The sequence below is a fragment of the Paroedura picta genome, chromosome 4, assembly GCF_049243985.1.
Source record: "Paroedura picta isolate Pp20150507F chromosome 4, Ppicta_v3.0, whole genome shotgun sequence".
Lineage (NCBI taxonomy): Eukaryota > Metazoa > Chordata > Lepidosauria > Squamata > Gekkonidae > Paroedura > Paroedura picta.
This window is the reverse complement of record NC_135372.1, coordinates 77,616,140-77,633,515: the sequence shown is the minus strand read 5'-3', so window position 1 is coordinate 77,633,515 and position 17,376 is coordinate 77,616,140. Positions and strand designations below refer to the sequence as shown.

Here is a 17,376-nt window from a genome sequence, read left to right as displayed (position 1 = left end):
AAAGTTGCTCATATATCATTTTGGTTGACCTTTAAAATGTGAGTTGGGCAATTATTAAAATTTGCCTATGTTGTTTCATCTGTGGCTGATGATCCGTAATTATGGTGCTGTTCATTCATTACTTTCCCCAGTGATTCCACCCAGTGTGAGAGAACCTATCCAGATTCAGGGGGGTAACCGTAAGCAATAGAACAAAGTTTGAACCCAGTGGCACCTTTAAGACCAACCAAGTTTGGCATGCACACTTCTTTAGGTACCACCTAGAGAGCCTGCCTAGACATGACAAACTGCAGGAATTCACCATGAGCACTTACAGCTGTAGCTGCTGGTTCCCAGTGGTAGCTCATTACTAAATATGCAGCAGGGCCTGATTCAGCTCAGGACCACTCCCTTTACCCCTGTGCTGTTTTTGGTGGTTGAAGTAGCTTGGGGACCACAAGGTAGAGGAACTCTCCATAGAGAAACTAACACTCCCTTCTTACTCTCAGGCTGTTTCAGCTACTGCAAATAGCACGGGAGGAAAGGGAGGAATTCCTCCTCCTTTAATCTGAACCAGGCCCTTCTTCATGTTTATTTACAAGGGGACTAGCAGATACAGTATAGTTGCAAGTCCCTGTCATGAACTCCTGCAGTTCTAAGGTCTAGTGAGGCTGGCTCATCTAGGGTCTGTATCAAGCACATGCGTCTGCTCCCAATGTTTCCTTACAGTGTTCTTGGAGATCTTGTATTCAAATATACATGAGATTTCAATCCTGTGAAAAAGAGCAGTGCTGAAAATGAGAAAAAAGGAGCATGTAAACTGATGCCGATGTATTTTGTACTTATAAACTACCACTCCCGGCCAGCCAGCTCAAGGCAATTTACACAGGTAAGATAAAAGCTCCCACCCCACCCTACTCATTTCCCCTTCTGTATTCAGTGGGCCATGGGGCCCTATGACCCATAGGAGGGGTGCCTGGAGGATGTTCTGTCACTCGCCCTCAACTGAATACCTGGTGGAATAGCTGTTTTACAGGCCCTGCAGAACTGTGAAAGCTCCTGCAAGGCCCTCAGTTCTTCAGGGAGCTCATTCCGTCAGGTAGGGGCCAGAAACAGAAAGGCCCTGGCCCTGGTCAAGGTCAGGCGTATGTCCTGAGGGCCAGGGACCTCCAACCAGTTAGAATTTGCAGAGCATAGGGCTCTGTGAGGAGCATAAGAAGTAAGATGATCCCTCAAGTACACTGGGCTGAAACTGCAGATGGCCCTGAAGGTCAGAACTAAAACCTTGAACTTGATCTAGAATACAACTGGCAACCAATGCAGCTGGTGCAGCACTGGCTGCATATGAGTTCTCCATGATGTACCTGTGAGAATCCTTGTTGCTGCAATTTGCACCAACTGCAGCTTCTAGGTCAAGGACAAGGACAAGGGCAGGCCCTAGTAGAGAGAGTTACTCTGATTTCTACGATATAATAATGAGTAACAGACTCTGGGAGTCTACTTGCACCCCTCAGCGCAATGGGCAATTTCAGAGTTGCTGGACTAGTGAGAAGAAAGCAGTTTTGGCATTTGATATTTCTGTCATATATATTTATTTACAGATTTAGAAGCTGACCTGGGGGGGGGGGGGCATAAGCACTATCAGTCTCAAAGTAGTGTCAATCCAGCTTCCCAAGTTCCTCATGAGAACCTCTTGGCAATCAGACTTTTACTTTTTATGGCTCAAATTCAAAGTGCATAACACACTGTTCCTTTCAATCACACCCAGCCAGGTAGGTGTGGCTTCAGGCAACTTTTACAATTACTTTTTAGATAATAGGATACTAGTGAGCATAAACACCTTTTTTCCCCCATTGACTAGCAGACTGTAAACAGAAAGATAGATACCTCTTTGTTTGGTAAAGTCTGAACAGTATGCTGCAGATAAAAATGTTATTTAATGGTCTGCCTTCATGGGAAAAGCCTGTTGTTAGGCCATGCAGTTGCCTTGATCCAGTAATTCTGGTGTGTAGGTTGGTGCGTGAGTGTTTGGGGGGGGATGGCATTCTGTGAATTAGGAAATGCTTTGAATGCAAAATGGAGAACTCATTATGTTTGCATAATGAACCACAAGGCCAACTTTGCACAGGAAGTCATGCAGGCATGGGAATGACATCTCCAAAAAAGCAGAATGTTAGTTGGTTTTGTGTCACTCTTAATTGGTGAATAGCAGCACTTAACAAAATCAGACTTTCCAAGAAGTGATATTCTGATTCAGAACTGCTTATGTAGATGCAGTGAGCAGCAGCTATAGACAGCAGTTTATCTGAAGCCGAAATGCAAATCTCAGTCCTATCAGATCTCAGAAGCTGGGCAGGGTTGGCCCTGGCTAGCACTTGAAAGGGCGACCTCTAAGAATACCAGGGGGCAGGCAATGGCAAACCACCTCCAAATGTCTCTTGCCTGGCAGCCAGACAATCTCCTGGCTATATTACACATGTCCTATGATAAATAAACAAATCCTCAAATAAGCCCCCATCCCTTAGTTTAGGTACAGATGCTCATGGCAGGTATGGATATACTGGTCCTGACCTGGATAGCCCAAACTAAGACAACCTTGTCAGATTTCAAAGCAGGGTTGGCCATGGTTCGTCTTTGGATGGGAGTCTAAGGAATACCACAGGTGACATGCAGAGGGAGGCTATGGCAAACTACCTCTGAATGTTTCTTATCCTGAACACCCCATGAAGTGCCTCCATAAAACAGCTGCAACTTGATGGCATTTTAAATACACACATGGATATATTGAGTGAATTTTATGCAATTCTGCCATCCAATTGCACCTCTTTTTGAGGTTTTTTTCTCTTTTTCTTTATTTAGGAAACACAGCAAAAGTGAAGCTCTGCCCTCGCACTGGGATGTTTATTCAATCAAATGCTCAGTTGATGCAGTCAGTTTTTTCCTACTTGAAATTCTGTTTCTGACTGGAAGGAGGAGTGGCTTTGTGACAGTCATACGATCCAGCCAATCAGCATTCTACATTGCCATCTGTCTGGGCGGTAACTTTCTGATTTTCACAGGGCCATCCTATCATCAATCAGATTGTGCTAGAAACTGGGAGAACAGGCTGCTCCTATGTGCAAGTCTCAATGAAAGTTTGGCTAAAAATGGGTGAGAATGGATCCGCAGTAGACTCACAATTCAAATTATGCGCAGCTGTGCACACTCTGCATTCTAGTGTGGTGTGCTGGAACACTGATTTGCTGCCTTGAAAACAGCATGTGCAATGGTGGCTGATGGAGCTATTTACCAAATGGAGCAGCCAGCACCACAGTAGAATGCTGGAGGAAGGAGAGGATTTCCTGCCATGTCAGGTAGGCACTGGGAGGAAGTGATGGATGCAGGGCACAGCAGTCAGCTCCATTCAAATACGTTGTTGCTGACTGATGAAGAGCTTCAGCTGACACTGGTAGCATGTGGTAGGAACAGCTGATCCCACAAGAATCATGCGGTTGCACCATACAGTTGCATAACGCCCCTTCCTCAACTTCTGCCTCCCACTGCCAATGAGTAAGTCCAGGAATCCCACCCCTCCCCCCATCATCCCAATTGGGGGTTATTGGTATTTCTCAATGGACTGCTGTGTTAGAAATTGCTTTTCTTATCTGCCTTCAGCCATACATGGATACCTGTAAGTGGCAGGAAAAACATTGCCGGGGCACTGGGTTCAAGATTTGATAAGGATCCCTATGGCACACATCAGCATGCAGAGACAGCGAGTCTGCTGTCTTTCAGGAAACTTTCCAGTGCTCCTCTCTGCCCACGTAGGCTCTGCTTTGTGTTGCCTCAGAAACCGAAACTAACCTGACTCCAATATTGAGAAACCAAAACAGGAAGTTAGCATTGATTGCCATATATGGGCTGCACAGGGAGTGGAGTAACATGTTAAAACTAAAAATACAGTGGTATGGAACTATCTTCTGCTTTCAGGCTGGCTCAAGTGTGGCCTTCTACACATAGAAGACTTTCAAGATAATCCCTCTCTGCTGGCATTCCAACAAGGAAATAGTTTGTTTCCCTCCTTTTCAAAGCTTGCATAACAGTAGCTGCAGAGTAGGTTAAAAAAATCTTTTATTCATGCAGACCCACGGTGACTGATGCAGTCTTTAAACTGCTAAAATAAAAAGGCAGCCAGGAGTAGGGTTGCCAGGCCCTCCCTGGTCACCAATGTGGGATGGGGAGGTAGGGTTGCCATATCCAGGTTGGGAATCTCTTGGAGATTTGAGAATAGAACCTGGGGAGGACAGGAACCTCAATGGGGGGCAATGGCACAAAGCCCACCTTCTAAAATATTCATGTTCTTCAGGGGGATCCTCAGTTCCCACCTGAAGGCTGGCATCCCTAGCAGAGAACAAATCTCACCTTCATATGCGCTATTCTTCAAATTCTGCTGTCTTCAATTTCCCTTAATGCAGAATTTTGTGGAATGTAAAAACTTACTCCACCAACCTAATCTTGTCCAATTAATTTTAATCTTTGTATCTTTTCTCCTTTGGTACCAATGCACTCAGCAACATAACAGTAGGTCCTTACACTCCAGGGAATCAGAATAAGCTGACCAACAAAGTCACTCTCAGGCACTTAATCAGCCTGTAATTACCAGCATTTCAACTTGGAAAGGTTCCTAGACTTGTCCAAATAACACATGGACACTGCTGAAGTGTCTGAGTGTTGGTTGGTTGTGCAAAGAATCAGTGTGATGAATTGTATAAACCAGTAAATAGCTTTGCCCTCTGCCAGAATCTTCATGTATGCACAGGAAACCTGGACTGGGATCATAGGCAATCTCGTGTCTCTGCACCAGGCTTCTCCGTTCTTGCTAAATTGTTGGGCTATAATGCCTAACAAAACAGCCTAGTGACCAAGGGAGATGGACTGGGCAGTACAGAGAAAGCCTAAGCAGATGTATATCCGATTTTGTTCAATAGGGTTTACTTGCAGTAAAATGTATGTAGGATTATAGTGATTATAGTGATAATGGAGACCCACCATTATATATTGCCTCATATAAGATCAGTACACAGAGAAAGCCAGCCCCAGAAAACCTTAAGCTCTGAGCAGGCTCACAGGGGTGCAGACAATTCCTCATATGCCCTCAGTTCCAGGGTATTTAGTAGTCTGAAGGTCAATACTTTGCATTTGGCCCAAAACAAAGTATCATAGTCATACAGTTGGAAAGGACCTCCAGAGTCATTTAGTCAACCCCCTGCAGAATGCAGGAAATTCACAACTACCTGCCCACCACAGTGACCCCAATTCCATACCCAGAGGATGCCCAATATAAGAGGAAACCAATGTAATTTCTGTAATGCAGGAGAAGTGTATGGTTCCCATGTCACATCTCAGCACCGTAGCTCCAGCATTCTGCTTCCATTGAAATTCCCAGTCCATTTTCAAAGTCCATGTCACATTCAGAGTCTTGATGTCACAGATTCAAATGGGTAGCCGTGTTGGTCTGAAGTAGCACAATAAAATAGTAGCACCTTTAAGACCATGACATAGTCTAACGAAGAATGCTTGCACTTGCACTTGCAAGCTCATGCCCTGAATAAATCTTTGTTGATCTTAAAGGTGCTACTGGGTTCTGACTTTGATGTCACAAAGACATCCATAACTGAGGCAAGGTCTCCTGTTTCCAGGGAAGGTTGCAGCTGTTGAGTCAGCCAAAACTGGTAAATGGTGGTCTTTGCTCTTTCCAGAAAGACAAGATTCCTGGCTTTGAAGATAAGAACCAAAACCTTAAACCTGATCTGGAAGCTAACCAGGTGTACAGGATCTCTCTCTATTTCTGGGGGATCTGATGCAGGCTAGCTGATTTGTATATTAGTATTAAATCTCCTTCTGAGCTCTCTGAATGAGTAGATAAGAATAATAGAATAATAGGTTTGGAAGGGACCTCATGCATCATTTATTCCAACCCCCTGCACTATGCAGGACACACCCCTTTGCCTTCACAGAATCAGCCTTCTCGTCAGATGGCTATCTAGCCTCTGTTTAAAAATTTCCAAAGATGGAGAACCCACCACCTCCCGAGGAAGCCTGTTCCACTGAGAAACCGCTCTAACTGTCAGGAACTTCTTCCAGATGTTTAGATGGAATTTCTTTGGAATTAATTTCATCCCATTTGTTCTGGTCAATTCTGCTCCATCCTCCATATGGCACCCTTTTAAATACTTGAAGATGGTTATCAGATGCCCTCTCAGTCATCACCTCGCTAGGCTAAACAGACCAAGCTCTCCCAGCCTTTCTTCAAATGTCTTGGTCTCCAAACCCATCACCATCTTTGTTGCCCTCCTCTGGTCACGTTCCATTTGTCAACATCCCTCTTCAACTGGGGTACCCAAAGCTAAACACAGTACTCCAAGTGAGGCTGAACCAGAGCAGAGTTAAGCGGTACCATCACCTCCCGTGATCTGGACACGATACTCCGTTTGATACAGCCCAAAATCCCATTTGCCCTTTTAGCCACTGAGTCACACTGCTAACTCATGTTCAATGTATGATCTACTAAGATTCCTAGATCCTTTTCGCACATGCTACTGCCAAGACAAGTCTCCCCCATGTTATATTGGTGTATTTGGTTTTTCCTACCTAAATGCAGAACTTTACATTTGTCCCTATTGAACTTCATGGCAATGGCTGCCTCCAGGCGCCTTGATCATTGTACGCATGCGCACGCACACCACTCGTGCACACTGCTGCTGCCAGCACACCAGCTGCTGCCAAAGTTGGGATTGTGGCGAAGAAAACATTGAGAACCGCTGGTCTGTGAGATCACAGGGGTTACATAACTATGTAGAGGCAGCATAACTTCAGTATGCCACACAGAAGGTCGTAATGATAAGCATTGTCGGAATTAAAAATGCTAAAACAATATGGAGTGTCCTTGCATGTTAATAAATTAAAAGCTGTTTATAAATTAAACTTATAATTTAATTTAATTATCAAACTTTTACAAATCAAAAACAATTTGTAGTGCTCATGAGTGTTGTTAATGGAAGGTACAAAACTATGTTAATTTAAGTATGTGCAGTTGGATAAAAATTTTATGAGCAAACATCACTGGCTGTAAATATAATTTTAATTTGTTCGTAAGTATACTTTATTTATGTTTGATTTTTCCTGTTATATATCCCTATCTGTCTTATGTAGGAATTATATTTGGCACATGCAAAATTAGAATTAAGCATCACTAATAATTAGAGAATAGATTTAAAAACTAGCAGATTAGTTGTGGCCAGAAAGTGTTCTTAGGATTGCACTGCATCATGAATTTCTCTTTGGAATTTGTTACCAATAAGACTGCAATGCTATGCATACTTTTCTGGGAACAAGTTCTGTTGAACATTTGGAACCTACTACTGAGTATATATGCATAGGACCAGACTCTTAAGCTCCCTTTGAGACCTGGGTGTGGATCATGACCCTTTCATATGAGATGGCTATCATGAAAATATGTCTTTGAGTTCCCTGAATATTGTTAATATTTAAAAGGCAGCCAGAGCCACATTAAAAGTCAGGCCTACGTTCTCCCCAGTGTAGTCTATACATTTATTTTCCAGACCAGTGCAACAACCTGGAAGAAAAAGTGCCCTCCCCCTTTAATAGAGGCTTAATGGGACAGTATTAACCAAATGATGTTTTTTCCTCTCTGCCATAAAAGCTTCAACTGCCCATTTGCACACTTTAAGCATCTGTTAAAGGGTCAAGGATTTTTTCTGCAGGCCTCTTTTCACATTTGAGAACCTGGAAATGGGATGAAAGAGGGAAAAGAAGTAAAAAAAAATATTTACAAGCTTTTAAAAATGTTAATGGAATGAACTGAATAAAGGTGGGAAAGATATGTCTGGGAAATCTTCCATACAAGTTGAGCAGTTTCTGATAGAGCATTCTCTGCGGATCAATGCTGCTATTTAGTTAGGTGGATGAACAGCTAAGGAATCAATAGATGGGAAAAGAAGGCCTGAGAAAAGAGAATATATCCAGGCAGCTGAGTGTGGGAAAAAAGAACATTGTTGACAAAGGGCGTGGAGCATGCTGGCCCGCTAACCTGTTTTTCTGACTTTCAGAGGAAGACAGCAGCACAGATGTTCATGTTAATATTAACATCAGGATCCCCTTGGCTAGGGTGAAAAACGAGCCTCAGTGGATGTCCAAGAAAGATACTGCTATCATTATGTCTTTCCAGTTCTATTTAAAGGCAGCGTAGGAGCCAAGAGAGAAGCTCCACATAAACACCACCAGATCAGGGTAGTACCAGGTGTCAGCTCGCCCTGCAAAGTCACTGAAATGTCAAGGATTGTTTTTCCTCCACTCCCTTGCTTTCCTCTGACTGGGAACTGCCAGTGTTTATTTAAAAGATATCCCTCGTATTTGGCAAGGATGCCAGTGGGGCAGACATTAATGGATTATTATTTGGAGCTGGCGGGCTGCCAAGGAGACAAGGATAGCTTCGTTTTTGCTACCCAAAGCCCCTGCCATTAACCATGCAAGTGAAGGACAGAACTGTCATGCCAGGCTGACTTACAATTAGCTGAAACGAGGATTGCAGACTAGCGCTGCTCACCAATCTCTATTAGATCTGACCTATTAAAATGCATAAAGGGAGGAGGGGAATGGAGGGGACTCAGCAATGGATTCAGGACTTGAAAGGAAAAATACCCCTGCTTGGTTGATTACTTTTGGTTTAAATGGGCAAAAATGCATGTCTTGCTAACTTCCAGATGGGGCCTGGGGATCTCCTGGAATTATAACTGCCCTCCAGGAGACCAATCAGGTTTCCTAGAGAAAATAGCTGCTTTGGAGGGTGGATTCTATGGTATTATACTCCACTGAAATCTTGCCCCTCCCCAAATCTCTCCCTCCCCCCCCAAATACTTCTCAAGTCGGCAGTGCTAGTGATGGCAATTGATAGGAGGGGAATGTCTTTCAGGAGCAGCCTCAACTATTACTGTTGTAATGATGCGAGAGATTTCCTAGTAACTTCATAGTTAAATCTGTAATCCAGTAACCACCATTTGTGCAAGACCATAAGCTGGGCACATCAGCCACATGACTATTTGATATATAGTCAGAAGCTAGTAGATTTATTAATCCTGTGCATGACTCAACATGTGTGCACAGATGTTGAAAATAATGTGAGGAAAACAATTTTTGTAAACAGTGATTGAAACATGTTTTTTGCATTACATGGACATATCTCTCAAGGCACTTAGCAGACCAGTTAAAGCATGGGTAAGGCACATTATTAAGGTTCAGTGAAATGCCCATTATGCACACACATTTTACTGCATATTTTCAGAGCAGTAAGCCTTTAATCTTGACTTCAGATTCGGTGTCCACCTCCTGTACCATCTTTCTCCTCCAGTGTATTTATTCTGCAGCTACAATTTTAAAAATGTACCTTTCTAAATCGAGGTGGAATGTCACTTGTGATTTGTGGGGGTGCTGTCCAAACTTTTTTCATAATTGTCCTATCAGTTGCACAGTAGCTTCCAGCGAGCACCTTCAATTTAAATCCATTTAAATCAGGTTTTGCACTTGCATTTTAGTGCTAGTTTATTGAATTAAAGGGAACAGAAAGGAACTCAAAGGGGGGGACGAACCCCCCCCCATTTTTTTAATTAAGTGGCACAAGACTAAAAAAAAACTCTTCAGTGTTTTTGCCAGAGAACTCCCCCATACAAATTGCACTCCTGTGCAAAGCGTGCTGGAGTTGCAGCTGACTTTTCAGAGTTGTATGCACACACACATATTGCCAACAATTACAGCTTGCAATGTCAGTGGATTCTACCAGGCATATTCCAACTTATTATGAGATCATATGATCATGTGATGTCCATTTTTCATAGGAGCCAATAACATAGCAGACAGTCCCCTGCACTTGGCAATATGGGGGAAAAGACCTTTGCAGGTTTTTGCCAGTTTCAAAAAAAGTTTGGTGGTTTGCTTGAAGGTCCATGTGGCTCAGACACCATTTTAATGTTAGGCTTCTGGAGACTGCCAAAATGTTTAACTCCCCCAAACTGTGTTCACTAAAGTGTTACAGGGACAAAGGCTTGCCATCTCAGTGTGAAATTTTAAAACAAGGGGAAAATGGAGCCTGTAAGGTACAGAATGGATAGAATGACCTTGATATGGCTGGGAGAGTGATCTCTGAGGGCCATTCCGCACGACTTTAATATAGCACTAGTCTTGCATTTTGTTTTCGCCACTAAAACTACATTCCGCATGACGTCGTGAGCAATCTGCCACACTCCTGCCACACTAGCGCCAAAATTGCTTCGTTGTAGCAATTTCCGGAGAATCGGGAGAAGTGGATTCACCCTCAGAAAATCGCTACACTCTTGCCAACAACCTGCAACACTTGCGAAAAAGACATGTGCGTTCTCAATGTAGCAGTTGCAACAAAGTCCCTCCCCCTTGCTCTCTCCTCCGAACTTCCAGCGAAGCGATCGCCATTTTTTTTTCCTCGGAGAGGGGAAAGCAATGGCTTCTCCGGCTACAGTCCCTCCATAGATTCCACTATTTAAAATAGCATTTCCACTTTGTGAAAGCAATTGGCAACATTGGTCCTTGTGCGGAATGGCCCTGAGAGGTTGACAAAAGGGTGAGGAAATCCAAGGGAATCTGTATACTTTTGAATTACCTTAAGTTTGAAAGTGAAACAAGGGGGAAATTGGCACAAAAGAAAACCTGGGGAAACAGTGTCCAGAAAGCAAATCAATACAGAACAACAAAGAAAACCCAATGGACATGCACAGTGAAAGCAAGAGAAAATACCCAGACATAATAGGCCAAAGACAGCTTGTGCTTTGACTTGAGCCCTTTAAAAAATCACCAAACTGACCTGAGGCTATGGTGCACACTCAATCGCTTCAATGGTCAAGAAGAAAAACTAGGAGAATCAAAAGTTCAGCATTTATAGTCTGCTATTTAGAATAAGTATACGCTGATATTATTGACAGTTCTCTTAATCATGGGATTCAAATAACAGGGTTTCATCTGCATTACAGTGGCACATTCCACAATCTCATTGACCTGAGAAAAAATCTCTGTCCAGCTAGCACAGTCGGTAAAGTTGCCAACAGACTTGGAGAAAAATGGTCTGTCCCGTTAGTAGAGGCTTCATGGGTTGCTTTAAACTAGATGATACTGATATTATTTACAGCCATGAAATGAAAAGCTTCAACTACATGAAAAACTTCCATTACACCCCCTTCTCTTAAAAAGGAAGGGCACCTTTAATGCAAAGGGGAAGGTAAAAGTTACATCCATGGAGATGTTTCATGGATATCAGTGACGTTGCAATTACAGGCAGAATAGTTCATGGTCTTGTAGGCCATAAGTAGGTTCTGAGACATGTCTGCATGGCCTGAGAACTGATACAACATAGTGACTGGGAAACTGATCCACGTGAATACCTGGATATCTTAAACAAGTTAGTCTCAGTATCTTGGATATAATTGACCTATCTTTAGGATTGCCAACCTCCCGGTAGGATCTAGAGATCTCCTAAAACTAAACTGATCTCCAGACTACAGAGATCAGTTCCTCTGGAGGGTTGAATTTATGGCATTGTATCCTGCGGAGATCCCCAAACCCCCTCCCTCCCCAAATCTCCAGGAGTTTTCCCAACCCAGAGTTAGCAACCTCACCTTTCTTGTAAAGGTAAAGGTATCCCCTGTGCAAGCACCGGGTCATGTCTGACCCTTGGGGTGACGCCCTCTAGCGTTTTCATGGCAGACTCAATACAGGGTGGTTTGCCAGTGCCTTCCCCAGTCATTACCATTTACCCCCCAGCAAGCTGAGTACTCATTTTACCGACCTCGGAAGGATGGAAGGCTGAGTCAACCTTGAGCCGGCTGCTGGGATCGAACTCCCAACCTCATGGGCAGAGCTTTCAGACTGCATGACTGCTGCCTTACCACTCTGCGCCACAAGAGGCTCTACCTTTCTTGTAGGTCTATCTAAAGTTAACAACAGGTGAACAGAAGTGAAACACTCTGAACACTTGAAAGCATCATGCAAATGAGAAGCCTCTAAAATGCTAGTCATAGGATTCAAATAATAGGGTCTCCTCTGCACTAGAATGCCACAATACTCAGTCTCAGTGGCCTGAGGAAAAATCCCAGTCAGTACAGTTCTGCTCCTCTCCTCTTCCTTTTGAACATGCATCGCATTCTCTGTCCCTCAAACTAACAAGTAGGGATTTGTTATCGTTTCCTCAGCAGATAGAAAGAGCTATCTACACATGCTCAGGAGTTCTTTGATGTTATTTCTACATATATGACAAACCTGAGTTCTGACCTTGAAAACTGAGTATCTGGATTAAGCACTCTGCCTCAGAGTAAATCCTGCCACGTTCCACCAGTGCTCTTTAGCAGGGGGATTCTACTGGCAACCCCAGGACTTCTGTGTTAATGTCAAAAAAGACTGGGCAAATGGAACATCGTGTCTGAGATATTTTTAGATTTACATTGTTTACTATGCAGCTTCTCTTGCAAGGCTGTTTCTCCACAGACTTTCATACAGCCACACATACGAAAGGAAAATCCTGCCCACTGGCACTCCAGTTGAGTGTTATATGTTCCTTGGGAGTTAACCTCCTCTCCGGTCCATCAGAATGGGTACTCTATAATTAAGGTGCTTAGAATACAATTTAGCAAAAACTGGGAGCTGCAACACAAAAGCGTTCACTGCTGTGATTGAAAGCCTCAAAGGTTGAGTGGAATTTTACTAAGTGGTAATTTTGTCCGCTCAGGGTTGGTGAAGAAGCAGAGAAAAGAAACTCTGAACTGGTTGGATAGGCTGTCTTGTCCATAATGAAACGGAGATAAATAGAATTACTTTACCTGTTGCTTGCTGGTGAGTTCCCTAACAGCTGCTTGCAGCCTTTCTAGGTCCTGGGGGGAGGGGAGGTTCTTCCACTCCACCCTCCTAATCTAGCATCTGTTGTATTCCTAAATGCGACGGGCCAGTATGATATAATTGAGGTCAGATGGGGAGCCCTCTTTGGGTGTTCCTAGATTTGGACTCCCTGGTCCAATCTTTTTGAAACTTGGGGGTTCTTTTGAGGAGAGGCTTGAACAGCTACAGCTGTAGGTTTAGTGTCTCTACCTCAAAAACCCACCCCTAAAGAGGGTGCCTTCACCCAACCTCCATTATTTCCTATGATGGGAATTTATGAATAGACTAGGGAATCTGCTTTTCTTCACACCATAGGAAATAATGGAAGTCATATTAGGGCACCCACTTTGGATGCCCCCAGAACTGAACCTCCCCCACCCATCTTTTTAAAATTTGGGGGTTCTTTGGAACTCTTTGGAACTCCTACAGCTATACTGCATTGTGGGTGCCTCTAACTCAAAACCCCACCCTACCCAGAGCCAAAAAAAATGAAAAGGGGAACTTTTACCAGAATCACTGCAGTGAATCAGTGGCAACAGGGCCACGTTCACAAGGCAGAGACTCCATCCTCCAAAGCAGCCATTCTCTCCAGGGGAATTAATCAATTGGAGAGCAACTTTTACAGTGGAAGGCATCAATGGGAGATTAGCAGCCCTAGTGGGAACAGCATCTATACAACTGGCCTCCATACTGCTCATTGCTGCCACTGCCACACCCCTCTCCTTTTGGCATTTATTCCCTCTCCCTTTCCCAGCTAAGCTGCACTGTAATGCTATAGCATGGCTCAGCTGGGAAAATAAAAAAGCCCTTGAGCACCACCCTCCTCATTGAAGCTATCATAGAGCATGCACACTGGAGCTCTTCCTTGAAACAAAATTAAAGGGACATTTCATCTTATGTTGAGGGGAAAGCCTAGGAGGTTCATGAGTTGTTCTCAAAATGAGCATGACATTATATAGATCAGGGTTCCTAGCTTTTTGGAGCCAGTGGGCACCTTTGGACTTCTGATGCACAGTCACACGAAATGGTTGCCACAGGAAGTGGAGCCAGCCACAAAATGGTTGTCACAGTTTTCTTATAGTCACAAGTGCTGCTGTCAAAGCATTTTTAGAAACCTACATATTTGGTAAAATCTTCAATGGCTAATCAGAATCATTGCTGGGCAAAGCTCCACCTTCCTGAAAGCACTTGGTGGCAGTAGGAAATGCCAAAGGAGAAAGCATCTGTGCTTCATCCTGTGCATACACATGTCTTTAAGAGTGAGCATCTATGTTTATAGCCTGTATATGAGTATATGGGTAATATGTAAGAGTATATGGGTAATATGTAATAGGTAATATTTAAGTATTTTTCTGAGACTTGGGTATCATGGTGTCTGTGAGAAGGTAAGTCTGTGCACATGCAAGTTATGAGCTCTGTATATAGTTATTTGCTTGGATTCACTGAGACTGATGATTATTATCATGGGCCTTCATGCTCTATTATAGCCTTCCCCTGCCAAAAAGGGGACTGAGGCCCAGTTTAAATGGCATGTCAGTTTCAACTTTACACTGGTTTGGAGTCTCAGCCATGTAAAAGTAGCTCTGTGTGCTTCGTTAGCAGGCCAAAGGCTGGTAGCCTAGGTAGCCGTGTGCTGGCATGCTAACAAAACGCAAATAGCTTCTTTGCAAGGGTGGCAGCAGAGTTGAAACAAGATGTTTTGCTACACTGGGGTCACTTAGGGTTATCAGCCTCAGGACATTCTCCCACTTTTGGTGCAGCTCTCTTACTGCTTTTCTCCAGGCAGGAGGAGAATGTCTTTATGTCTTTTCCAGAAAAAACCTGGCAGTGACATCATAGTCACCCCAGTGATGCTCTAGGAGTTCCCCAAATCTCTATAACCTAAATTCTGAGGAACCTAAATGGTCAAATGACTAAGATCTTCCTCAAATCTAAACACATTTAACTGGAAATACCATAGTTGTTTCCATCAATACCAAACTGGCACCTAGTTGAGGATTTGTAGCTTTAGATAGGTGTTCATTTTTGTTTAATATAAAGTCTATTATGCAGAGAATTTTCATAGGCACGCTCCAAAGTAAGTCGGCAATTATTTTGTGTGGTGCTAAAAACAAAAACTATCCTTGAAAAATTATTATGATCCAGAATCTAAGGTTACCAGGTGGAACCTAGAAACTGATGAAAAGGTTGGAGCAGGGACATGGGGTGGTACAATGTTAGCTGCAGTGCCATCTCACTTCTTGGTAGGAGACCTCTAGGAATCAATGGAAACTCTATTGATTCCTGGAGCTACCCTCCATCACTTCTGGGTTCCCCCCAGAAAGGGCATACCTGTGCAGCCAACACCAATGTTTTGGGTTTTTCAAAAAATTATTTTCTTTTGCCACTGCTTTGAGTGGTGGCAGGCAACTAGGGCTGCTGATGAAAGACCTCGTGTCATAGGCCCGGCAGCCCTACTCTCACTAAGATCTGCCCCCCTTAACACACACACACACACACACACACACAAGCTTTCTGTGAATATAATGTTAAAATGAGCTCTGGCTCACAAAAACATATGCTGGAAGAAATCTTTTTAGTATTTAAGGTGTCACTGCATTCCAGTTTTATTTTGTTCCTGCAGATTATTTCATCTGGAATTATGCCCATCCTTGTTATCTCTAATGGTGGTGAGACATTTTATTACTAGGAAAGGGGAACTGGTTATTATTATTACAATAATGTTTATAATGATAATAAGAACAACATGTTTTAGGAAAGAGCCCTGGGTCAGATCATGTACTGATGAATCATAATAATGCTATAAGGATCCTTTTGACTAATACTTATAGCATTATTATGATTCATCAGGACATGGTCTGACTCAGCTCTCTTCCCAAGAACCTGCTAGTCTTTTCTAAAGGCCTTAAAATGTTAAAAATGAGTATTTCTGAAAATGTACAGAGTGTCTTTCTGTCATGACTGAATAATTCTAGCCAGATTTCCTACATCAAAAATTAGGGGGCTCAAACTTTGTTGGAGGCTGGTGTGAATTCCTTCATGCTCTCTTTTACAAATTAGCTACCACCCAATTTATTAAAACTGGATCTCATCAGTAACAGGGCTGTGTTCCTCAGCAACAGGTTTGTTGTTGCAGCTAAACTATCACCTTGCACGATATATTTGCCTATCATAACTGACTCTAGTTTTTTGACTGGGTGTAATAAGCTTGTGCCAATTTCACCCACTGAGCCTGTGTTTCCTGCATTTTTAGTTAATCTTCATTAACCTCTCTCCCAGACGGTTTCCTTCCTGGTGTTTAAAGGGCTTTCTTTCTCCCCCTCCCCTGGATTTTCATTCTCCCACTCTCAAGCATTGTGTTCTTGATACAAATGCCAGGCTGTGATATTGTCCTTTGACTGGAATGAGCAAGAGACTCCCACAACACTGGGATTCTTTTTTGTGCTTTTTGGCAGAGAGAAGCTACAAGGCAACTGCTTCTTGCCAGATCTTTGGGGCTGTCCTCTGTGAGGCTACTACAGAGCTTTGCTTATAAATCTGAAGTGTTCCTCATTTCCAAGACTGCAACAGTGGCCTTTATTCAGGGTCTGTATCTCTTTGCACTAAAAGAAAGCTTTAAGTGAATCTTCCTGATTCCTGCATAGTAGCTAGGAAGGTTCTTGCAAAGTCAGCTGCAGAATTAACTGGTGTCTCTGTGTGTAACTTGATGTGATGTGTCGAGTTCTTTCTGAATAACTGAAGAGTGCTTCGCATGTTACACTGTCTTGGTATTTATTATATTTGCATCCTGCCTTTTTACTGTTGAAACGAGTTCCAGAGGGTCTTCTGTCCAGACCCTGATCTGTTTATCCATAGCAAGGGTACTTGCAGCATAGGCCTTCAGCCTTCGGGGAGGGTGGTATATAAATGTGAATAAATAAATAAATAAATAAATAAATAAATAAATAAATAAATAAATAAATAAATAAAATTACATGAGAACAAGATGTATTTCTTTGCTACTTGCTTTTATTATAAAAGATAGTATAATATGTTGAAGACTTATAGTAATGAAGACTTAAGTTATATAGCTGAGCCAGACTCAGGCTGCACTGAGCATATTCTTTTTGGCCATGTGACAAGGCTCTTTTGGTAATATTTTTGTTATTTTTGTTTGTTTGTTTATTAACCATAGCCATGCTGCTTTCACTCTGAATGTAACTTATTGTCATGTATCTCTTGGTGGGAAAAATGTGCAAAACTGGCCTAGAATAGGAAAATGAAGTTTGATTTTTAGCTTCCATATAAATGCTCCAGAGAATTCCATCACTTGTAGATGCAATTACCAGATTGCTGTTGGGACAGGGACTGTATTACCCCTGTGCTGAAAGATCTGTAATAGCTGCCTGTTATTGGACACAATTCAAAGTGTTGGTACTCAACTCCAGAGCCTTAAAGGGTGTATCTGAA

The 17,376-nt window shown here is 42.9% G+C and overlaps 1 protein-coding gene across 1 annotated transcript in view; it reads left to right on the top strand.

Moving 5' to 3' along the window:
* The window catches only part of FGGY (FGGY carbohydrate kinase domain containing), a 479,871-nt gene that overhangs the window by 56,783 nt on the left and 405,712 nt on the right, over positions 1–17,376 (top strand). The window lies entirely within an intron of this gene.